Genomic DNA, 26,434 nt, shown 5'->3' with positions numbered 1-26,434 from the left:
CTCCATATAAATGATCTAAAACAGTTATGATAGAATCTGGAAAAATCTAGCGTGAATATCCGTACAAATCCCTGTGGATTCCTGAATGAATACCTGAATAAAAAGTTAAAGATGTTCTAAGAGTAAAAAGAACATAAAAAAAATGTTTGATCTTATTATAGGATTCCTTGATAAAATCAAACTTATTTCTTGAAAAACTCTAGCAGAAATTTCAGGAAAAATGACAGAAGAGCCTATTGAGATTTTTTAAAGTTTGAATAACTGCAAGAGTTTTCAGAGAAATTCAAGAAATAAACAGTGGATTTATTTCAAGAGATCGCTAAAAGAAATCATGGAATGACCTCTGGGGTATTTAATGATACAATATTTGTAAAATATTTGCAGGGATCTTGGAGAAGTTCTGAAGGAATCTAAGAATTTCTCAAGGAATTCATAGCGTGACCCTCTTGAAAATTTTACAAAAAAATATTTTTCAACTATTGAAGAAATGCTCAGTGATGATCTTTAATAAATTTGTAAAGAAATGCACGACAAAGCCACTGGAAATATCTTGCAGTAATCCTAGAAGAGAAACTCTGGAAAGTTTCTGGAAATAGAACTGAGAAAAGCCCTTGAAAAATGTTTGATGAAGTTCATCGCGGAAACCCCTTCCGTAGTGAAATGACAAGAGAACTAATTGTGAAAGTTTTAAGGAAACCTAATTCTAAGTCAAATTCAATTTGGTCAGAATAAAGCTCTCATTCACCCAAGATGATTTGCCGAAGATTTAAAACAACTAGGATGCATCCCCAGAGAACTAAAGGTTTTAGTCATCCAAAATAGGTTTTAGTCATCCAAAATAAATTTCCTGGCAAGAAGTCTCGATGAAAGCCGTAGAGGGAATCCTGAAGCAGTTGTAACAGATATTCTTTAAAGCATTTTCAAAGTTATGTCTAATGTCCAAATGTTTTCTGTTTTTTTTTTTTGTGTAGAATATTATTTTTGTTTTCCAAGATGAATAAATAATTGATCGGCATGAAAACCCAAAATCAGCGGCGCGATGTTTATCAACGTACGTGCGCCGCCGATTCATCATTGGGCGTCAGCGTGACGTTAAATGAACGGTGGCGGTGTAACGCGGCGACGCACAGGTCTACACTCAACCATTTAACAATTGGCCCACACACATAATATACATCTTCGAAATATTCATTCTAACTGCTGGGCTATTTAGATTGATGTCCTTCACGGTAGCGTCATTATCTTTAAAGTACAATGACCGTTAACGAACATATGTTTATTTTGAATTTATTTTCACGAATGTTATCTACCTTACATAACTGCTTATAAAGTCATTAACAGCAAATCTTCAATTGTGAACGAACAAAATGAATGGATGTATTAGATCCAGTGGGAATTGAACGATTATTAAAATGCTTACCACGAAGTCAAACAACTTCATTAGTTACAAAACAAAGAATTCTTCTTAAACTCTACGACCTACATCCCTGGTTGATTCAGACTTCCTTAGGCATGTAACCTTCTCCGTCTGAAGAAAATTTAACCCACTCCCGTCATTCATATTCCAACTCCATCCAACCCATCCATAAACCAACGGAACCGAAATGGTGGGGGGAGGTTCCGAAAGGATTATTTCACGAGTTTTTGGCACCGGAAAGAGCCTTCCTCGGGGTCGAGCCAAAGTACCAAAACCGAAACCAAATGGAATGGTGGTACCATACCATGAAATGCAACAACGTCGAAGAAAGCAACGCATCGGTTTTCCTGGCGGGTGGAATGGGTAAAAGGAATCGACGTGTGTTTTCGGTTTCGGAAACAATGCTTCCTTCCATCCGTCGAAGAAATAAACATTGTACAATTGTAAGGAACGGGACGGAACAGGGAGGGAAACCTCGAAAGCAACAACATTATCTAGCAAAACGGAAAATCTAACCTGTTGCCGAAGAAAAGGGGGAAGACTGTCAAATGCTACTTTTGTGTGCGGAATTAGCAGAGGTACCGAGCAACAGGCCGTGATTCTTATTCACATTTCGCCGTCGAATCGGTAAGTACAGCAGGCCAACCATCCGACCGACCTGACGAGAGGTGGAATTGTTTTCCAACTTTTCCGGTGGTGTGGGGGCGTAAGGAAAATTGAAATTTTCGGCATTTGGGATTGCTGGCTTGAGCGCCACTTTTGCGCCTCGCGAGACTTCCAGCTGTGAAACGAAAGCGATTATTTGGAAATAAATAAACACGGTTAAATGTGCACCGAGAGGGCAGCAGCCCGTTTTTTGGGTTGATCGGCAAGGATTGTAATAAGCAGCTAGCACATACAGTTAATAACTTGATGTCGACTTTTAATCTTAATTTTTCTGTCATCTACACGAGACGGGTTCTTTCGCGAGTTTCTGACAGGGAGCAAGGATTTTCCGCTTCGGCTTCACGGGAAACCCTTCACCTGCGTTGGATGCCAGCCTCAGGCGAGGACGCGTACATTTTCATAAACCGTGGAAATTTTGAGACGTTGATAGCCGGGGGCGATGTTTGCGTTTTCGGAGATTCTGGAAGTATGTTTCGTGGATTTGGTTCAGTGGCAAAATGGTTTACTCTATAAATTTCTTTCGAGAACTCTCTACCGATATGTGTACAATACAGCATGAATGAAAGTATGAAATCAGAAGTTTTTTGTGCATCTATAAACGCCCATGCTATAGATATATGGCATATGTAGCATAGTTGGTAAAGCACACGTCTACCATACAACAGTCGTGGATGCGAATCTAACTTGAGCAAGTGGATTTTTTTTTCAAAATTTCTCTCATAATTATTCTATCCTTACCACGCGTAATGAATTTGTTAATTTAAAAAAAAACATGTTCGGTAATCCACAACTTAATATAGGGTAAGTGTACCAGTTATGGCCTTAGTGGTTCCCTATTTCGCCATACGTGATAGCTTGAATATCTCCACATTTTGAAAAGTTTTGTGTGTTTGTGTGTAAGATATAGAATATATTTTGATGTAAAAACATTCAAAAAAATTGAAAATGTGAAAGTTATCGAATGATTATGACCAAATAGGGAACCACTATGGCCATAACTGGTGCACATTTCCTATGTGACAATTTAATACCGTACCATTTAATTTCACGATAGATTTTATCCTTTGACAGATACGCATAATTCAACCTCAACTGTAAGGTCGTCTTCAGTGTCGTTCTAGACTCGAAAACTTTTTAAAGGATTATCTTTCCATAAGTTTTAAACATTCTTTATAAGTGTTATAAAAAAAAATCACGCAAAATTCTTGAGAAAAACCTCAAGATGTCAATTATCTTATCTCGAAAAATTCACGACATTTCTCAAGAGTTTTGTCAGAGATTTCTCCTGGACATTATTCTTTCCTCTAGGATCATGTCTGAGGCTTCCTCTAGGGACTTATCCTAGACATCTCAATAGATTGTTTCATGGAATTACACCAGAAATAATGATCCCGATACAGCAATTAAAATTTTACAAAATACTTTGCCTAAACATGATGATTAATCCTTCCTTCACAATATATTCCATCATACCGAACGAGAACATATTGTTTACCTAGTATATAGTTTTTTTATAGTAAAATAAATGTAAGCGAACAAACTTTTAACATTAAGCAAAACGGCATACATATAAGTATTGAGGTAACCATCCAACTGTCTCAAATTACAAACAGTTCATTCTGTTTTGCTCAAAGCCCTAAAAGTTCATTAATCGAATTACTCCGCATTTTGTTGCAACACTTGTTACAATTTCACCACCAACATGACTATGGACATACGCACTCTCTTCCATTTGCTACGCACCCAGCAGACAACCTCTTTTTTTTTTTGCCTCGCTTCTTGCCAATGATGATGAGTTTCAGCCAAGCATCAACATCCTAGTCCGTGGAATATGTACAAATGCTCCTCACCTACATTTACGAGCTACCGGGCGATGGTGAAGCGCTCGGAAAAAAAGGGTTCCTTCTCTCTCCGCGAAGAACATCACCACCGCCTCGCAGTTATGAGATGTAGATGATTACGCCAGCAGTTTTTTACATTTCCCGATTTCCAGTTACATTTTTAATATTTATTTCCTAGGAAGAACCCTCCCGATTCGCGTTCTGCATAGTCAAACAGCCAGCCAGTGGTGCCCTATGATGCGATCAGTCGGAGCAAAAGGCGCTTACCGTTCCTGTCGATTTCGAGTGCCTTTGAGAGGCCAGAAGTGCGAGAGATGCCATTAAGATTAGTTGTAATTATAATTGTTATTTTAATGTTTGGGTTCGTCGACATCTCGATGCTGCGAGCTCTTGTTTCGCTGTTAAGAGAGATGGGCGTTTATCGGTAACAAGACTGCACGGGAAATAGTTGCAGCATGTGTTTGGCACAAATGGATGCGCGATAGGGCGGTTCAAATACGAAAAATTAAATTCATTCTTTCATATATTAGGTACAACTTAATGATAAAAATAAGAATTTAAAGGAAACTCAAAAATATAAAAAGTTTATATAAAAATTAACACGACCTAAACCTAAAATAAAACCTATAGTAATCTTGTACATCTTGTTCCAAGGATGAGCTGGTAGAGGATCGATTGTATATTTTAATGTAATATGCGTCTGTGTTATAAAGAAATTGTTGAAAAATTAAAGACTGCGTATCCGAAAAGCATACTTTATGATTCAGGGATTTCTTCAGGAATTCCTCCAGAGATTTCCACGGGAATCACTCCATGGGCTGCTGTAAGAATTTCCCCAGGATTTGTCCAGGAATTTCACCTGGAATTTCGATAAGTTTTTTTTTCAAGGGGTTCCTCCAGGAATCCCTCCAGAAACTTTTCCAGGGATTTTTCAAAAACCTTTTTCAGGAGAGGAGTTCCTGGAGGAATCTAAAAAAAAATCACGGGAGAAACTATGGAGGACTTCTTGTTCTTTTTGATAAAATCCCTGGAATAATCCAAGAGTTCTCTGAAGGAATTTATTGAAGAATTTTAAAAGGAATTTCCCGTGGATTTTTTGGAGGCCCAGAAAGAATCTTTGAAGAATTATCTAACGGAATCCCTTAAGGATTATGTAATGATTGGAAAATTGATGGGAGAATACATGAAGGAAACTCTTGCGGAATCTCTGTAGCATAGTTCTCCAATTTTTTGGGTCATGACCCCCTGGGGAGTCATGAGTCAATTTCTGGTGGGTCGCAAACAAATTTGTATTTATTAATTTTCTATGTTTTCGAATGTCTCATCGAATTACGGCATTTCAATTTTATTCCGTTGACATAAATGATCATATCCATGAAATTATTGTATTGAAATTACTCATAGTGAAATAATTATATTGAAATGGCTCAGAGTGATCTAAAGCTGAAACATCTGAATAACGATTGATAAAATGGACTTTCAATAATAAAACCATCAGCAGTATAAGTATGAAAACGTTTGCTAATAATTTAATAATAACGAAACAATATTTTTGTTCAATATTCCGTTCTAAGCATATGCATATCAGAGTTCGTAGAAAACTCGTAGAGAGGAGATATAAATTTTCCGGTTAGGAAACCCAGCTATTTCACATAATTTTTTTCCCTAATAAAATGTTATTTTTCCATAGTTTAAATCGTGATGATTTTTTTTTACCTAGTTTTCCAAACAATGACCAATCTCTTGGTAAAATATTCTTTTTTTTTTAACGAAAATCATATCATCTTTTTTTTTTACAGGAATAGTTCATGGAGAAACGACTGGAATAATTTCGAAGAAATTTTCTGGAGGATTTACTTGAGCCCTATTTGAACTGGTTTTTAGTTATAATTCGTATACGATAAAATTACTTTTTACTTATAGGTAAATAACATGCAAAATGGTCAACGAGCAGAGGATGCTCTCAGTAAATAACTGAAGAAGTTCTCGTACCAGAAACGAGAAAAAGAATTGTAAGTTTAATTTTTAGCATGGTGTCTATATGATGGTCTTAAAATGTACACATCACACCCTACCACAAGTGGTTTCGGAAAACTCCGACCAAATCCGGCCAAATTTAGATTTTAATCCTCTTGATGCTCTTGTAAATCGGAATGAAAAGCTATGAAATATGAACCCTCGTACCATTCCACAGTGGTTTAAAACTGAGAAAAAAACACGATCATCAGCTTTTTCAGTGTCAATGGGTGAAAATATTGCAATACTTTGTTCGGTAAAGTTACTGCATATATTAAGCGGCAGGTTAATGCGCTCATAAATGACATAATTATTTTGTTTTCTCTGTTTGTCGACAAAAGCAATTGGTATCTTCGGCAAATTTGTTGGAAATGTTGATTGTAGAAAAGTTTTTGAAAACACTTCACCTTTATCTATTATAATAAAGTATTTAGTGCGCGGCACAATACCGTACCAGTGCCCTCCATGTGCAATGATCGAGAAGGGAATTTGCTGACCGATAAAACGGCGGTGGCTGCCAGGTGGAAGGAGCACTTTCAGCAATTGTTGAACGGTGAGAATGGAAATGTATCGAGAAACAGGATGAACATAGATGATGACGATCAAGCTGTGGACGCACCGACCATAGGAGAGGTTAAAAAGGCTATCAGCGAGCTGAAGACCTGTAAGGCTGCTGGGAAGGACGAGGATCCCGGTCGAGTTTCTCAAGCACGGAAGCAACCAGCTTTACCAGTCGATCCACCGAGTGCTGCTGAAGGTATGGGAGGACGAAGAATTGCCCACCAGCTGATTGGATGGCCTTATCCACCCTATCTACAAGAAAGGGCACTGGAGTGTGCCAATTACATAGGAATTACCCTGCTGAATTCGGCGTACAAAATTCTGTCGCGCATCCTGTTTTACAGACTGCGACCGCTCGTGGAGTCCTTTGTCGGCGAATACCAAGCTGATTTTCGTGAGGGCCGTTCGACAACGGACCAGATGTTTACCTTGCGAATGATCTTAGACAAATTCCGGGAGTATAACTTGCAGACTCACCATCTGTTTATTGATTTCAAGGCGGGGTACGACTCAGTGAAAAGAAATGAGCTTTGGCAGATAATGTCTGAAAATGGTTTTCCGGTGAAACTAATTAGGCTGATATGTGCTACGCTGGATGGTTCGAAATCAAGTGTTCGGATCGCAGACGAGGTGTCAACCTTGTTCGTGACGTTAGACGGATTGAAGCAGGGAGACGCACTTTCGAAATTACTGTTCAACATCGCACTCGAGTGTGCTTTCAAGAGATCTGGCGTGCAGAGAAATGGCACTATTATCACAAGGTCGCACATGGTCCTAGGCTTTGCGGACGATATAGACCTAATTGGAATCGATAGCAGGTCAGTGGAAGAAGCCTTCGTGCCTCTGAAGAGGGAGACAGCGAGGATTGGCCTGACCATTAATTCTACCAAAACGAAGTACATGGATGCAGGTAGAGATAGAGTCCGGCATGGTGGTGTAGGTGCTGAGGTAGTGTTTGATAGGGACAATACCACTGCGCAGCACGTTTTTGTCTCCAGCACCAAAATACCGCTATTCACTTAATGAAGGGTTGCTGAAATCATTGCCGTTTTCAGAAACATCATAGCACGTCTAATTTTTAAGATATTGGCTGTTGAAAATGACTATTTCCGTTAACTTGCATGCAAGTTTGACAGCTTTTTATTTGCATAATTTGCCACATAATTCAAAATTTATGTATATAACAATACTTATCAACAAAATTTGTTATACTTTCGATGCGGAAAAGTTATTTTTTGATGGTTTAAAAAAATATTGTATTTTGCCATATAAGAGAAACGAAGAATTTTCTATGGAGACTGCAAGCATGTTGAAAAAATCGGTTCAATCGAAATTTAATCGTGCTTTTTAATTAAAATTATATCTGAAATGAAAGTTTAAATTCTTTTTTGCATGTTTGGTGGATTAGACTACAAAAAAGTTAGATAAATTGTACCTTAAATTTCATGTAAACATCAATAAAATCGGTGTTATATACAACTTTGGCGACCTGTTACTAAAAGTTGTGACGTGCTTGATCATTTTTGAGAATGGCATCAGATTCAGCAACCCCAAATCTACTAGAGACACATAATTTGATCCTTGAGACACGCAAAAATGTCATTTTTGTTACGCTGTGTACTCGGTGGGAAACTCGAAAATGGTGTGTGACGCTGACGCATGAACCACGAGTTACATCAAGTGTACAAAGATGCAAATATCATCAAGCGTGTAAGATACGGCAGACTTCAGTGGGCTGGTCGCTTAGTGCGAATGTCGGAAGAAAGAATTGCGAAAATAATATTCTGCAGGGAACCAGGTAGAGGTCGGTGGCTTCGGACAAGACCACGAATACGCTGGCTGTACGCAGTGGAAGAGGACTTGGCGACCCTAAACGTTCGCGCCAACTGGAAAAGTTTCGCCCAAGACCGACAAAGATGGAGCTCTACAATACGCCCGGCAATGGCGTGACACTACGCCGTAACCATCAAGGTAGGTAGGTATCTTCGCATATGGGGAATCTAATGATGTTGTCGCAGCTCGTTGATTACTGTTTCGTGGTTGAAATGATGGTAGCATTCTGTAGAGAAAAGCGCAGGTTGAATAATAAATTAATAAATGAATTTCAAACACAACTAAAGTTCTTCAATAATATCACGCTTAGAATTTGCACAAACAATACTGTCTTCTCCCTATGATTTTTCGCCTCGTGACTCCACCTCGTAAACATAGTCGACTTCTGAAAGAAATAAATTACTCACAACGATGGATAGGTGGAGCCTTTTCACCATATTGTGAAGTATAAAAGCCAAGGAAATTCTGAGCATAGGCCATTCAGTAATCGAAAGTCAAAACGAACGGAACGTTCAGACAGCGACAAAACACGCAACCGAAAATAGCGCGAAAGCCTTAACCAATCGCGTGCGAGTAGCGAACGGTGCGACGAAGCAACAAGGCGAGAACCCCACCACTCGCCATCGGTGAACGGGACTGGAGCATATAAAACCAGTGGTTGTTTTGCTCCCAGCTCATTCACAAATCGAACGGCGTAACGAACGGATCATCTGGAGCAGCAAAGAAGAGCGAACGGAACCAGAGAGCGAAAGCAACAATTGAAAAGCATTCAGTAGTCAGCGCCAAAGGTACGGCCAACGAAATATACACCATCTGCCTCTCCTTACCATTCATGTTCTTGATGAATTCAATGAAATGGTTTGGTTTGGCGATGGTGCAAAGAGTTGTTTAGAAGAATGATTTCACTTAACAAAGAGTTGTTGATAAATATTCCAATCAATAAGAGTCAGGTTCACATTTAGCAGAATTTTCTTCGGAAAATTTCTGTTTTACCAAAGAGTTGTTATTGAAATTCCTGCAGCAAAGGGTCGAGTTTCTCCCCACGAATATTTCCGGCCAGGACCAGTCATGGAGGACAACCCATCCCGAGCACCACTGCCCCCACGGCCACTACCGGCGGCAATCGGAAATTTCGACACATTCGTGGGTTAACTGTATGACGAGTGCCGTAACTGGATGCTTCTTCGGTAGTAGGAGGGTGTGGGCAGCGTCTTCATCATTGAATTGGCAACCGGCGGTCCGCCCGCTCTTACTCAGCACTCCTCGGATATCAAGGAAGCTTGTAGAATAAGCTGCTTTTAAGAATCGGAGTCACACGCTTTTGTTTCAGTATTCGTGGAGCGCTTTACTGCCCATACTCGCATAACAGTCCCATTTGAATTGTCATCACTTTTGAGATTTCTTCGTGAATCATGTTTATTATTAGTGTACTTCTAGGTATCATACCTAAAATTGTATTTTTGTATGGACGAAATGCGAAAAAAATATCGAATCAGGTGCGTCCCATATTTAAAGTACCCGCATAACAGTCCCACTAGTAGTTTACGATGAAATTCAAGCAAACCTCTTCCTGTTATAATTTCTATAATCTTGGCTCGTACTTTTCATTCCATAAGAGAAATAAATACCGTAATCCGGGGAAACATTGATCATTTTTTTAGTTTTTCTTAAATTTTTCATTTCACAATACAAAGGTTACAAGTTTCATATTTTTAAAACAAGTACTGGCACCCACCGCTCCTAACTATGTACATTATTTTGTTTTTCGAAAGATTTAAACATGTTTTAATAAATGTTTTAAGTGATTTTTTGATTCAGCTGATATGGGGTAACATTGATCACCCAAGTAAACAACGTTCGCTAATATTGGAAACGTCGTTACTTACTAAAATTAGGGCCCCTGAAGCCGAATTTGAAGACCAAACTCTTACAAGTCATTTACTTTTTGAGTTGTTTCAAAATTAAAAACACCTTGAATCGCGGAATACGCCTAAAGGTAGGCAATTTCCTCAGGAAAATCTACATTCGTAGTAGTAATTAGTTAATGTTGCCTAATTGAATAAACTTATGAAAGATTTGACAACGGAATCGTTTTCGGCGATGCCATTTTTAGTAACACCCGCATTTTCCTTGATCACATCGTCTGCAGAACTCATGTGAGACATGAATTTTCGGTAGTGTCAGTGAAAATGATAGAAATCATTGTTGACAAAGTGACAAATTTGCGCATGAACTAAACGCAATTTTGGCAAAAACCTTAATTATCATTAGCTTATGAATATACGAAAGAGAGGCACCATTCATGGTTCGAAAATGTTTCATCAATAAATCTTTATTTGAACGTTTAACAAGATGAGTCATCCCGATCAATGTTACCCCGCTGATCAATGTTACCCCGGATTACGGTACTACAAATTACAGTATTTTGAACCATCTTTATTCCATAACAAATATTGTTATTGCTTTAAATAACATATGGTGCGCTAAGTGATAGAAAAAATATCTAAATGTTAAACCTTATGAGAGTCTAAACTATAAATAAGATAAGTAGCTACCCTCCAAGTGAAACTTACTGCTGTGATTGCCCTCGTCTTCTGACCAATTATCACAAAATCTTTGGTGGGTTCATCTTCCAACGACGAGGGAAAGGCTTTTTGGGCCAACATGGGAATAGTGTTAATTTACTGCAGCGCACTGGTATCGTCAACTGGTCAAACTATGCATGAGCCATATCCAATGCTGAAAATTGAATAGATCCAATAAGAAGGCAGCATTATGGGTTTCTAAGAACTGTCGAATAGCTCTGCCGAAATCAAGCTAAATAATACTTGCCCACCTGAGTACTGTGTTTCAAATCCAATATAAACGTGCTGCAGGTGAATCCAGATTACCTTTCCTATCGGCCGGTCGCAACGCTTTCATCAAATCCAGGAATGTCTTCAGGACTGTCACTATTTATCGTTAAGTCTAATATTTTACAAGAAGTATTGTAACTAGAAGATGAGAACCCTAATAGTAGCAAAAGTAAAAGTGCCACGGAATCTACAGTAAACTTGGCTTTAAATGTGTCAAGGTGCGCGATAACAAAGTAAGCGAGTCCCAAGCAATGGGACTGGTATGCGGGTACATTTGAATATGATGAGAAAAGTACTCGGATAACGAGTCCCACTTGCAAGTATCTTGGATTTGTGCATAAAAAAAATGTATTAACAATTTTTTGGTTACTGATCATTTTCTTATACTCTAATGATAATGTGTTGATGGATGGCTCTAAAATTTTTTGCTGCGGGCAGCGGCGTTACGATTTTTTTTGCAATAATGTTCAGTTGCGTTTTTCTCGACATGATAATTTTCCTAATGGGACTGTATTGCGAGTATGGGCAGTTTAGTTGAGAGATCTCCTCGCGAAAGACTTAGTAAAGCTAGCAGACAACCAGAAGTCGCATAAAATCTACACGCGAAACATTTCAATGTACTTTACGACATTGCATAGCCGCTCGTGCATCTAGCTCACTTATATAGTCGCACACAGATTTCATACCGCGACGCTGAAATCGACGAACGTTTTCAATTTTTCCACTTTCAGTGGTGGCATCATACGGATTTTCCTAACCATAGTCTCTACGATGGATTCCGGATGGCCGAAGAGAGTCTTCAACCGATTTATTATCGTTGATGGGATGCAACAACAGACTCTTAACAGCCAATCAAGCAGTTTGTTGTTCCGGAAAGCACACATTTTGCTAGTGAGCACGTACGCAGCGATAAATCGCGGCCAATCCTCCGGATCACCTCCGAACTTTGATAGATCTTTCACAGTCTGCCTAGCCATTAAATGACCACTGTTCAGCAGTACATGATCACTATTCATCTGCAGCGGGTACTGTTGCTGAGAAAACCCTACAACCGACAAAATGCAAAGTTGATGTGGCCAAGAGTGGCTGCCCTATACCTTGAACAGCGGACGGCATGCTCTGAACAGCGTGGATGGTTTGCCGCCGGGTAGGCTGTTGACGCTAGTTGCTGCGATGCTACGTCGTGTACAGCTAGCGATACGAAACCGGATAGTGTCGGTAGACATTCACCAAATGCTGGGTGATAACTGGCTCCAGCACTCGGAATGTTCCCGCCAGACTGTGGATGCTTCTCGTAAGCGTAACTTCCACCAGGTTGCTGCCGAACAGTATGTGACTGAAGCGGATCAATCTGCCCGATGAGTTGTTGCTGAACTGAGGAACCAGCAATACTGCCGCTACATGTGGGAAATGGTTACCATGATGACACGGTCAGTCTCCGCAACAGATCGTCGTATATTGGCAATGACGTATCGTCCATCGAAATTTATGCTTATTCCGCAATGTTCTCCGTTTTCTCCAGCCACTCATTTATCTTCTTGACACTGGTAATTGGCTCCGCCTCGGAATCGCTGGTCTCGAATATCTCACGCTCCAAAGCTATCCGCTCTTCTAGCTGCTTCTTTCCCAACTCTTCCAGGTCTCTAGCTTGCAAAAGTCAAAGTTTTGTCGATCGATGAGTTCGAAGAAGTTCCGTCGGATCTGTTAGGCTGTTTCGCATTAGTGACGGTTGAGCTCGCCAATGGTTACGTTCTGGGAGGGAGGTACCGATACTACACACGAAATATAAGACAACGTTATTTTGAACTGCAAGATAACTCCAGCTTGCCAACAACAATCAAGGCAGGCTTCGAGAAAATCGGTAGTTTCCTTTTGTTGTGCACCTTCGATCTTTCCTGACAAACATGAAAAAAGGGCCACAGTTTTCTATGCACAAAATATTCATTTTCATTGGAAAAAGTAGAACGATGCGTTTTTCAAAGCTTTATGTTCAATCAGAATAAATGGTGCTCACGTGACATTACTTGCGTTATGTGCATGAATTGATTCGATTTTTATCACTTTTGAAGAAATACGGAAATGTGTTTTAATCAGTTACGCGCTTTTTTCATGTTAGTCCAATGTTTGAGATCTGGGCTCACAGTGACAGTTCGTGACAGCGGAATCTCGGCTCACTATGACGTACAGAAATTTTGTATTGGTTTCTCCCTCCCAGGTTACGTTGACCATTCGATCATATATCAAATGACTTGATATGCAAACATAAGAATTGAGTCTAGTTCCAAGCTGGGAGGGAGGCACCGATACTACACACGAAATATAGAACAACGTTTGTTTGAACTGCAAGATAACTCCAGCTGGCCAACAACAATCAAGGCAGGCTTGGGAAAAACCGCTAGTTTTCTTTAGTTGTGTACTTTCGATCTTTCCTGACAAACATGGAAAAAGGGCCACAGTTTTCTATGCACTAAATATTAATTTTCATTGGAAAAAGTAAAACGATGCGTTTTCAATGCTTTATATTCAATCAGTTGAAAGGTGCTCACGTGACATTACATGCATTATGTGCATGAATTGATTTTCATTCAATTTTTGTCAGTTTTGATGGAAAGCGAAAATGTGTTTTAATCAGTTACGCGCTTTTTCCATGTTATTTCAATGTTTGAGATCTGGGCTCACAGTGACAGTTCGTGACAGCGGAATCTCGGCTCACTATGACGTACAGAAATTTTGTCCCCCCCAGGTTCCAAGTATTTATATTAGTCAAATACGCATCGAAAAATTAAAATGCATCACGGATTATCAAAGCCTTCGATAATATACAATTAGATGCGTTTGATATTAAAAGTTTGATGCGTTGAATTGCAGTATTTACTCTCCTTTGGAAATTGGAACTGGTTTCTTGGAAACCTAGATCGGATTCAAAATGACCAAAAGGCTTCTGGATTGTGCAGCTTGCCCATATAGTGCAATATTTTTCCAAATCATATTGATTGATGTATCGCATGACAGTATTTACACATCTTCAAAGATTGACCCCGGAACCGAATCCTCAAAAATCTGAATACCCGTTCCAAAGTGGGAAATTAAATCTCGACTGTGTAGTTCCAATGTAGATTTCAATACTTGTAAAATCATGAAATTTGATGTGTCGCATGCTTTATGCTATCGACATAGCACCTCCATGTTCCTTGCAGTAGCCCACAATTTTATGGCACATAAGGTAATAGAGCAAAATCTAGACTGCCGTGAAAAGTGTACTACGAACATCCATTTTGCAGTACCAAAGGACCAAATGCAGTACTAGAAGTGGTGCCCATTTTTGAACCCGACTACTATGTATCCATTTGACTCTATTTATACCTTCAAAAATTAAGAAGTTTGATGTGTCACTTGACAGTCAGTGTTTACTCATCTTCAAGCACTGACCCGTGGCCAGATGATTCTTCACTGTACAGTTCAGCCATAAAATGCAATAATTTTCGCATGAAAGTATTTACTTACTTATTTTCAAAAGCAGCTCTGAAATCGGTTTCAAGATTTTGAGAATTGTGATCTACGCCATGTAGTGATCAAGATGGATTACCAGCTGTTTAGAGCTATTTAATGTTAGTTCTACCTGAAATTAGAAAAAACGTATTTTTGACATTTTTAACAAGGGTTGAAGTACTAGCGTGAACTTTTTTCCTGCACTTTTTCAAAGTAATTTTCATATGAAACTAAATCTCGCGTTGAGTATCATACAGGCGTATCTGCAGTGATCGATTTCTCTTCGTCGAATTTCTCTTTGCATTGTTACACGAAATTCAATCGATTTTCGAAACATTTTACAATTCAGTACGATGAAGGACGATGAATACTTTGTACTGAGGCAAAAACAGCAGTCAAAAATCGTCACCCAGCCAAATAATTAGTTAAAGAGCAAATCGATGAAGAGAAATAGATCACTGCAGCTACGCCCTTATGATACTGAACGCGAGAAATCATCTTTGGGCCACCTTTAAATCACCACCGAAATAACTGAAAATTGAACAGAACTGTATTTTATCATAATGGTTGTAAAAAAGAAAAGGGAGTTTAGATTTCTGAACTTTGTAAAATTTGAACCGCCCTAGTGCGCAACTGCCATCCTGTCCTCCTAGCCCGATGCGTAATGGGAACGTTTTATTCTCTTTGGCCTTGCTCGCTGGAAAGTTTCTTGTACGTACCTTGTCGATATCGGTCTGGTTAGTGCAATTATTCGCTTCGCGAATGACGATTGTTTAACGAGGTGTCATTGAGTAGTTTTCTGAGTTGCGTAATGATAGGTTCAATTTCGATACAAGCTTAATGGTGAATGCAGCTGCTTGTTTGCTACCTGCTAAAAGCATCAGAAAACCATTTGGTCTCATTTCCATAAACAGCTATTTGCACAAAAATCGAGCTTAATTACTGTGCAATCCCGTTAAATCGATTAACGATCCCAATGAGAGCAGAGCGTACATTTCCTACCGTTATCAACGTTGCAATCGCACAAACACGTATTTTCTGCGCCAGTCCGCAGAGAGGTGGACACACTTGGCAACTCGCATACTTGATCACTCGTCGTATACGATCCTAAACTGAACCTACTTCTGAGGAAATCCAACAAAGCCACGAAACGATCGCACGCCGGCGTTGAAGTCGCCTCGCGATGGTCCCGATCGCGCCATGTCGTGTTTCTACATAAATTGAACCCTTGTTTAACATCTTAATAAAGCAGATCAGTTGCGTACCACCCGCTCGTAACGCGCCCCACAACCGTGCACCTAAGGTTGATGTTTGTGGGTTATTTGTTTTCGGAAGACGCTAATGGGACTTTCCACCCTCCCCCAACTCAGATCGGTATGGCCCCCAGAGGTCCAGTTTTTTAAAAGAAGAACAAAATCCGATTCCTAAACATATTTGTATTTAAAAAATAAAGTGAAGTATTCATCTACGATATCAAAAAGTTAGTACCTTAAACATGTTCCTCAAAACTTTCCATGATCAACACGGGAAGAACATGAAAAATGCGTATTTTTTCATGATTTTTCAAATCTGGACCACTGTGTGGCCGTAGATTTCAGGGCGACAAACGCGCAATGCTCGCTGCAAGATCGCCCGGACCCTGCTCGGAACAAGCGTGTGTTTAGAGGAAAGTTGCAGATGCAGATGCTGGATGACAAAAAATAAATGCTTGTCTGTTCAGTGCGATGGTGGGAGGTAGTGAGTCGATCGCGGGTGGGTAAGTTCATTAAAATTGTTTTATTTGTTTATTTGCTTGAAAGTGCGCTGCTGCGATAGTGACGACGCTTTGGCTAACACGATTTCCGATTAAAGTGGTTTACCAGGTAATGTCTGAAACGAAACGCTTCGGGATGCTCAAGATGTACTATTTCGTTCCACTAGAGTTTGAATGCTTTGAAAGATACGCGTATTTCGACCTCAACTGTGAGGCTGTCTCGAGTTGTGGTCGAAATACGCGATTTTTTCCAAGGATACAAACCCAACTAGAATTCAATGGTCCAGTGGTTATCGGACCATATGCATTGTAGGTGGAACAGAGTGAATAACAATCGTAACTAATTGACCAATAATAGTGTAACCACTGTACTAAATACGGTTTTCATCTACTTATAGGTATTCCTTTAAACAACTCGACAAATTATTATCAAGTTAAGTTCTCCCAATTTCATGGTTAACGTTAATGCTGTCACCACATCCCAAGATCCTAATACATTTGTGTGTCGATATCTTTACTTGCGAAATGTTGTGCTTCGAATGGCCTAAATAAAAAACAAAATCATATTGGATAACATAGAAGCAATATTTCACTGTTATTCTTTAACTATTTTGCATGTGAAATTTTTAAAATGTCATTATTTGTTCTGCTTCTACATAATCATTACGTTGATACAACATTTGAATTTAATTTTTAGTTTTTCGACAGCTGAAAATGCTATTAAAAAATAATTGTCCACTTCGGATAAGATCGACACTTTCATTTGGGGTAAAATCGACACCTTTCTTTGCTTCATAATCTAACTTCAGGAAATCTTTCTTGTCGGAAGACTTTGTCTGTAGTTTATGTGAGTCTTTATTTTCGAATTCCAGTAAAGTTCACGGATGGCGAACTTGATAACATGTAAAATATGACACTATATGTTGTACCCAAGTTATCATTAGGTATTAAAAAAATATTTCCAAACCCCCTAGTTTTCCGGAGGACCATTCCCCCTAAATGTTCGGAGGACCATAGTGCGCAATTTAGCTTATAGTCCTTTTTTGACACTCGGACAATCATCAGCTGCCCCTGACATGGGGAACAGACGCTATTGTGAGCCGCTCCTAACATGGAGTACAGACGCTCCAGGTTTGCAGAGGCAAAAGCAAACCCCCACTTCCCTGTCAGCATGCGACAAGAGTTCCCACCGGGGTTAGTTACCCGATCTTCCCTAAAGTTACTAGTACCCCGGCCAGTACCGCAAGGCGGTGAGGATAGGAGTTGCTGGACAGGAAGCTTAGGACAGCACAGAGGGGTCTACTTTATTCCTTCTGGTACGCGAAATACCAATGGTACCAAATGCCCAGCCATTTACCAACTACGCCTTTGTAGTTAATTGATAAGTGTCTTTGCGATTCACGAATTACACTGAACGGTTCGTGAATCGCAGACTTTTATCACTTAATTTAGAATGCCGCATTTCGGCTATATTTGCACAACCAAATAGACCTGTGCGCCGCCGCGCCACGCCGCCGCCGCTGATTCATTTTACGTCACGCCGACGCCGATTGACGTATCGACGGCGCGCCATACGCTGGTCTGCGTCCCGCCGCCGATTTTGTATTTTCACGCCGAATAATATTTCAGCTCGAAAAATATAAATTTAAAAAATGGCCTAAGAAATATTTGGGCCTTACTTTGGGAATTATTCCAGGATGCGCCAAGGGATTGCCTCAAGAAGTTCTTCAGGGAATTATAAATTATATTCTCCAGGAATTGTAATATGGATTGCATTGAAAATCAGAAATTCTTCTGATTATACCTTTTGGAGTATCTTCAGAATTTCCTCAATAAATGTGAATTTGTTCAGAATTGTTTCCAGAATTTGTTTTCAAATATAAAGTTAAGGTATGTGTCCATAAACTTCTGTATAAGTTACACTAGTCACCTCCGAGTCAATATTTATGAACTTAGGCGGCATCCACAAATTACGTAACGCTCTAGGGGGAGGGGGGGAGTAGGCTCAAGCGTTACGGCTCATACAAAAATTTAAAAAAAATCATACAAAAAGCGTTACGAAGGGGGGGGAGGTGGTTAAAAATTTCCAATTTAAGCGTTACGTAATAAATGCACGCCGCCTTAGGAGATTTCATGCTCTTCCAGGATTTATCTGATATGCTTTTTATTGATTCCAGTGACTTCATTAATTGCTTCAAAAATTTGTCTTCCAGGTTCTACCAGGAATCAGTAATTTTTAAAGGATTCCCCTGTGAACTCTTCAAGGAACTCATCGTAGGAATGCTGCATATTTTTCTGGAATACTTTCATTTTTTATTGGGATCTTCTTCAAGTATTATTTTCGATATTTCTTCATGAATGATTTGAAAACGTTTCAAAAATTATTCTTAGAATTTGTCCATGCATTTCACAAAAAATATCTAAGAATTCCTTCAAAAACTTTCCAAAACTTTGTTTAGACATATTTTTATAAATGTATGCACGCAACTAACCAAAAATGCAAAAATCTAAATCCCTTCCAATACTCCAAACGTGCCTCTAGTGATACATCTAGAAATCAGTAAAAGGAATAATCAAACGGATCTTTTCAGTGATTCTGCCAAAAGTTTTCCATTTTTTTCCTCAAGAGATTCTTCAAAGTATGACTTGAATAAAGGATGCTTTAATTCCTACAAAGAATTTATGTGGAAATAAGACACCTCTTAGAATCTTCAGAAAATTACAAAAAATCTTCATTGAGTTTTTCCAAGGATCCTAACAAATATTTCTTCAGGTATTTAGAATTCTATCTAAGATTCCTCCTCTGCCCGCACCATGTATTCACCGTTGTCTATGTTAAGCCGTTCAAAGGTTGTTCCAGAATTAATTATCGGATTGCTCTAGTGATTTCTTCGTAAATAGTGTTGGAATTCCGCTGCTAATTTCTTCGAAGATTTTTTCAAGAAACTAGCCGAATTTTTAAAGAAAATTACCATAAATTATGGTAAGAATTCTTTTAAGAATTCCTTAAGAACTGTTTTTTTTTTAATTCTTGCAGAAATTACTTCAACGATCCGTTTTGCCTACCAAATGCGTGAGAAAACATCGTTTGTGGGAACCTGCATAGTTCGTTTTGGATTTGGAGGGGTTTTTCTCGCACAAATTATCGGAATGCAACGCGTATGTAGCGAAAATACTCCTTGCCGAAGTGAGTCCAAAGTGGCAAGATCCAGTAAAATTGCCCAAAGATGGGCATTGAACCCGGAGGACTCTTAAATTACTGGGGGGAGATCCTCCAGTACCGGACAGCACCCAATACTGGACACCGTATGAGAAAAAAGGAAGCTATTAAGTATACAGAGGAATGGTTGCGAACAACACGTGAAATGTATTATTTTTCATCATATATGAAAGAGGTTTTTGGAACCACTTGCACACTAAGTAAAACTCGTTACTCTTTTGCATGTTGCAAATTAATTGAATTGGCAGTAAAAAACCAATCCTAGAGTAAAAACAGTCAACAGAATTCGAGGCATTTCCAGATCGTTTCCGGTATTGGATGCAGCCTTTTAATATTGGTCAATTTGATACCTAATCTGTGGTATCTATTGATCAGAACACTGATCGAAATGACTCATCCCATAAAAATTTCGTATCATCATTTATTGATAGAACATTTCCAAACCATGAATTGCGCTTTTTTTCATATATTCATAAGCTAATGAAATTTAAGAGTTTTGAGAAAATTGCCTTGAATTCATGCGAAAATTTGTCAACTTTTCGAAACAATGATTTCAATGGTTAAGGATGACACTGCCGAAGATTCATGTCTCACATAAGTTTTGCCAGCGATATGAGCAAGCTGTTCTCACTAAAAATGACACTGCAGAAAACAATTTTGTTCTCAAAATTTTCATAAGAATATTCAATCAGGCATCAATAACGAATTAATGTTGAGAATGTAATATTTTCTTGGGAAATGGCCTGCCTTTAGGCGTATTTTGCGGTTCGAGGTGTTTTGTAATTTGTAAATAACTTGTAAGCGTTTGACCTTCATATTCGGTTTCAGAAGTCATGATTTAAGTAAGATATGACATTTTTAATATTACCGAACGTTGTTTACATAGATGATCAATTTTACCACATATAATTTATATTAAAAACATCGCTGAAAACATTTTTAAACATGTTTAAATCTTTCAAAAAACAAAATACAGTATACATTCACTAGCTATAGGTGGCAGTACTCGTTTTAAAATTGCAACATTTGCATTTTCAAATGAAATTTTCAATAAATATTCAAGAAACTGATCAATTTTACCCGGGATTACGGTACTATAATACATCATCAAAATGCAATGTCAAAATTCATACTTATATTTTCAAATTTATTTCTTTACGCTACAGAAACGATAATATTTATCATAAATAAGCACCAAGACCGCATAAAATAAATAATTTTTGAATTACGAATTTAGCGGCTTAGGTGTCCGGTACTAGGAGATCTACCCAAACTTATTTTGTTTTTTTTTTTTTCTACAAATTCTTTAAAACTTCCTCTAAATATATTTTTTAAATTCTCTAAGTAGGTCTCTAACATATTTTTAGAGGAATGCTGCCAAAGATTCTTTCTATATTTTTTAAATTCAAGTCATTTCATGAAATTCTCATCAAATTCCTCTATGCATTTTTCTAAGGATTTTCAACACATTTCTCTAATTTCTCAGGAATATTTTCAGGGATTCCTCAGATGACTTCTGCACAAGTTCTTTCTTGGAAGACTGTGGGTGTTTTCTCCATATATACCGGCTAGAGTTTTCTTGAATTAATTCGGGTGTTCCATGTGGATTTTATTTTTGAACATTCGTGTTCTTGTACCTTTGAGGATTTCTGCAAAAAATACAAATTACCAAAAATTCCCTATGAAATCTTTCTAGTTAATAATTCATGGGTTCCTTAGAAGATTCCTTCATATATTCCAGCGATAATTTCTTCAGGTTCCGTCCATGTATTTTTTCAGAAAATATGTCAAAACCTTATCCCAGATTTTCTTCAAAGATTCATTTAAGAATGACTACTGTTCGTTCTCAGACAGACAATCCTCCAGACTTTTGGCATCCTCCCAGAATTGAAAAAAAATCTAACAGGAATTTTATCAACAACTTCTCCGAATATTCTTTCAGGATGGTTTTGAAATTTTATTAGGTAATCCCTATGAATGTTAGCAGAGATTAATACAGATTAACAAATATAGGGCAACAATTTTAATTGCTCTATCGTTTGAAGAACACACGCCCTACAGTTATAAATCGCCCACAAAAATGAATCAATGTTTGATGAAATACATGAATATTCATCGTTTATTTTGAGGACTGGTCAAGATACATACATATATACTCATTTATGTTTCTTAAATAATGTTAAAAACATTCAACATATGTTAGCTTAAAATCCATACTGCTTCGCTATCAGTTATAATAGAATTTGATACATTTTTTCCGTCGAACTAACTAAAGTTTCGAAATTGTAATTTTGTATGTATAACATTTACCGTTCCCTACCGAGTGAGCTAGGTTGTAATAAATTATTAGTTGTACCAAAACCATTCGTTTCTTGCTCTCGTTATTCGGCCTAGTAAAGTCAATACAACGTAGGAGAAGACATCCTGGCCGCTCGAAACAGTGATTCATAACTGGCACTGTGAATGAATCAAAGATATGGCGATTTTGATATAATGCCATCTTGACGTTACCTATCGACTGAAAACGTATAGTCATACGGTTTTAGGTTCTTTCGGCCTTTGCAGTCTTAGACGACAGAAAAACGGTTTTGCCTTAATGTCCGACGGTTTCGGTTTATAATAAACCTTCTTCAGGGAATGTTAGGATCGTTTCTTTGTCCCTATACATAGTAAAAGCCCACGTAAACTTGTCCAGCATTTGTAGATGGCGCCTACTTTGGTGCGGTTGTGCCGCTATTTGCGTAACACACTGTTGTGGTCTAAAAGTTTATAGCGAATAGCTTTTAGAGCTCACTTTTTCGCTTTCCGCTTAACTTTTATGGTTTTTATCTCCTACACTTTTTTCGTCACTTGCTTTGATTGCCTACGCACACCGTTTTGCTGCCGTCTAAGACTGCAAAGGTCGAAAGAACCTAAAACCGTATAATACCATCTATCAAAAAACATGTAAAAGTCTACCAACACAAAAACCCTTAACATAATAAGCACAAAATAAAATTTTTAGTTCAGCAGCTCTGCTTATACAAGCTTGAGTATTAGGGTTTGGTAATGATTTTTTTTTCATATGAATAATTATTTAAATATAAAATACCTCGCCGAAGTTTTATTATAACGAAATCTTGATTTCTTACCAAAATGTCCGAATATTTGAAAAAATGGAATTTTCGAAGATTTTTGTTGTTTTTAAATATCCCCCACGCCGATGTACGCCGCCGAAAATGGTCAACGCCGATGACGCCGCCGCCACCGGTGCAAAAATGCCCTGACGCCGCCGCCGATTAAAAATATTTCGGCGCACAGGTCTACAACCAAATAGTTGACTTTGAGAACTCACGAAACAAAAGTCGAATGTTAGTAAGTTGTGTTTCGAAACTTAGATGCTCGTAAGCTGATTCTCCGCACATTGAAATTTTATTGAAATGGTGAAACCGAGTCCCAATCCAAACTTAACATTTAGATTACTCCCTGTCAACTTCTTTGGCACCCCTAAGAACACAATCGTAAAATAATGCACCACACGTGCTCCTAATATCGGGTAGATATCTCGCTACGTACCGAAAATACCTGCAATACTCAACCTGACCGTAAAACTCACGTTGCACCCGTAGGTACCAATGGCGGTGCAAAAATGATATCGCTCGTGAGCATGCACTTTTTGGTTATCGCTGCTGCTATCTGGCCAGCAGAAATAAAAGGTTGTGGATTCCGATAAACACAGTTCGATTATTTAAATTAATGAAGGAGAAATTGGACAAGACAAAAGCGCGCCCTCCACTACTCGACCGAACAACGAGGGGCTCAGAGTAAGCAGGTCGCACGGTGCCGTTCCATACAGTTATTATCAGAAAAAATGTCCATCAGATCTGTGCTCACCAGACGTTTTTTTATGGCTATAGCTAGCTTATATGCTGCATGTCTGGGAAAAAAATTAAATAAAAACTTTGGGCCCTCAGCCTTAAGCATAAGTTGGAGCAGTATAAGCTAGACGACCTGACGAAGACCATCGCTTTATTGCAGAAGTACCATAATAATTTACAATGATACAACAGTTTGTCTTTAAAAACACTTGATCATGATCAACTATATTGAAACGACTCTTTAATGTATTCCATATAAGTACTACTGATAATTACTCCTCCAATTTCTCCACCCAGAGTTTGAAAATCACTAAAAAACAAACTTTGAATTATTTTATGGTAGAATATTTCTTATGATAACTACTGTCAATAAACACATGCAAATACCACTTATTTCAGATTGCGATTGGCGTAACTTCAAACCCAAGTTTTTTTCAGTTTTCCTGGAGAAGCAGCTTAACCATATGAAACGATTGTTGTGCTCAGATTCGATGGAGATTTTTGTTTCTAATAATAACGGTCTGAGGAGCACCGCGAAGGCCCCAGTTTGCTTCGAGTGCATATCCTCCAAGCCTACTTGTTACAGTTCAAAGCCTCCTACGACAACCAAGATGACTATACTGCTGCTGCTCCCGAACGAGTACCTACCGCCAATTCAGCCTACTGCTGCCGCTTCTGCTCTGGAGATGTATCGAAATTGGATGGTGGCGTGTTTACCCTTTTTAATTTTTGCCTCCTCGGCAACCCGAAAGTGCATTCTATCTCCGGCTAACTGCATGGCTGCAACTCGGGAGGGAACATTGCAATAACATTTGTACGATTAGATACCTATCTACATTCTGCTGATATTTTCATTTTACACGAACCAGAGACTCGGGACATGATTAAGTGGTACGAACTGCACAAAGGAATGCAATGTCGTCGTAGTCTCGGGTGATGTTGGCGTCCATTGTCGGCCTGCTAGTTGGTTGGTTGGTTGGTTGGTCGATATGGGAAACTGTCTCCTATGGTTTGGCGAACACACGATAACGAAGCCACCGACCAGAGCACACTCACCAAAGGGCCGAGATTGTTTGATTTTCACCTTCTCCCAATTATTGCACACTCTTGTCCTTCCATCGTTGCACTGCATATCGCACATTCGGGATGCACATCTGCAATCTGGATTGTCGAATGCTGGGGTTCCACACGATCTGCTATTGTTAGGCACAAGCACAAGCTGACGACCTTTCGCAACGAGTTACGTAAGGGGATATGCGATATTTTTTAATGATTCTGTCAGATGCGGTTCAAAACGAAATTCATAGAAGCGATTTATGATTTCGTTTCGTTTCATCAAAAAGAAAATACTTCAAAGAGAAAATACCGCTATTTACCTCATTAAGGATTGCGGAATCCATTGTCGTTTTCATGAATAACATGGCACGTCTGGTTTTTAAGATATTAGCTGTTGAAAATCTCAAAATTTGCAATTTCAGCCAACTTGCATGCAAGTTTGTCAGCTTGTATGGCAATTGAATAGCTAAATTTGCCACAGAATTCAAAATTTATTTGTATAAAATACATATCAACAACGTTTACAGTACTTTCTATGCTCAAAAGTTATTTTTTGTGGTTTATTGTATTTTGCCATATATGAGAAACGAAGAATTTTGCATGGAAACTGCAAGTATGTTGAGAAAAAAAAAACGATTTATTCCAATTCGTGCAATTTCAACCAATTAAATCTTATTTTTCGCGCTTGGTGGATTAGTACATCGAAAAGAGTTCGGTTAGAGTAAGTGAAAAGTGCCGCGATCGGTTAGTTCTGTTTGTTCTTTCGACCTTGACGCTTGCTCCTACGGGAGCCAGCGACGAGGGCAGGATCAAACATGTCGCGCGTCGGTCTAGTAAGTGAAAAAGTGGCGTGATCGATTAGTTCTTTTTGATCCTTTGACCTTGACGCTTGCTGCTGGGCAGTGCGTCAAGAAAGCCAAGTTTTTTTTTCCTATTCGGGTCGCGCGCCTTTTTTTTTCTGAGTGCTTTTATATAGCCGAGCAAACGAGTGAGGCTGAGAGTGGATTGTGGCTGCACAGTGAAGGATAAAGGATCAATTGGTGAGCTCGTTTCATGCTACTATTTCTAATCTATAAATTATGTATGCCTGCACATTTAATCGTTACAATTGTGGGACGTAAATATGAATTTTCAACAAACTATGAATTGTTTGTCATTGTGATTGTCGACACAAACTCTAATTCATGAATTATTTATGTTTCACATTTTTTTTTATTTTCAGAACACCCCGTTATTTTTGTAATTAAAAAAAAAACTTTGAATGGTTCGACACTATCAAAGTGAATCCTGTGACCCAACAATCCTTCTCATTAACAAACATCCCTCCCAGTAACCTTTGTGGAGATGCAGAGGCAAACACGGTCTCCAAATAGCAAAGGTTACACACTAACATTCCTTCCCCCAATCCCACCTGACTGCAAGGACGTGGCCGGCGCCGTTATTGTTCCTGTACAAATATAGGCACTGAATTATGCACATTGAAGAAGATTATGGCCAATCCCAGCCAAACTTCTAGTTGATTCTTTGTGCATTTTCACTGACTTCGGTCAATCACGGAATAGCAACCATTGATATGTGTAGTCAGTCTAAGCTTAGCTAAGCTAAACTAAGTTTGGTGGATTGGTACATCGAAAAGTTTGATATATCATACCTTAAATTTCTTAAAACCAGTGTTTTACACAACTTTGCTGCCGTTATACGCATAATTGTCCCATGTTCCAAAATATGCAATCGAGAAAAACGCGTTTAAAGATTTTAACACATTTAGGCCTCGTATTGACCAGGTGTGCGGTAAATTAAATTTAAATCTTCACAATTGTATAAAGAATAGCGTGTTTATTACAGTCAAGAGTTTGTATTATGGGAATAA

This window comes from Aedes aegypti, chromosome 2, assembly GCF_002204515.2.
Source record: "Aedes aegypti strain LVP_AGWG chromosome 2, AaegL5.0 Primary Assembly, whole genome shotgun sequence".
In the NCBI taxonomy this organism is placed as follows: domain Eukaryota; kingdom Metazoa; phylum Arthropoda; class Insecta; order Diptera; family Culicidae; genus Aedes; species Aedes aegypti.
The sequence above is the reverse complement of the archived record's forward strand: the minus strand, read 5'-3'. Positions refer to the sequence as shown.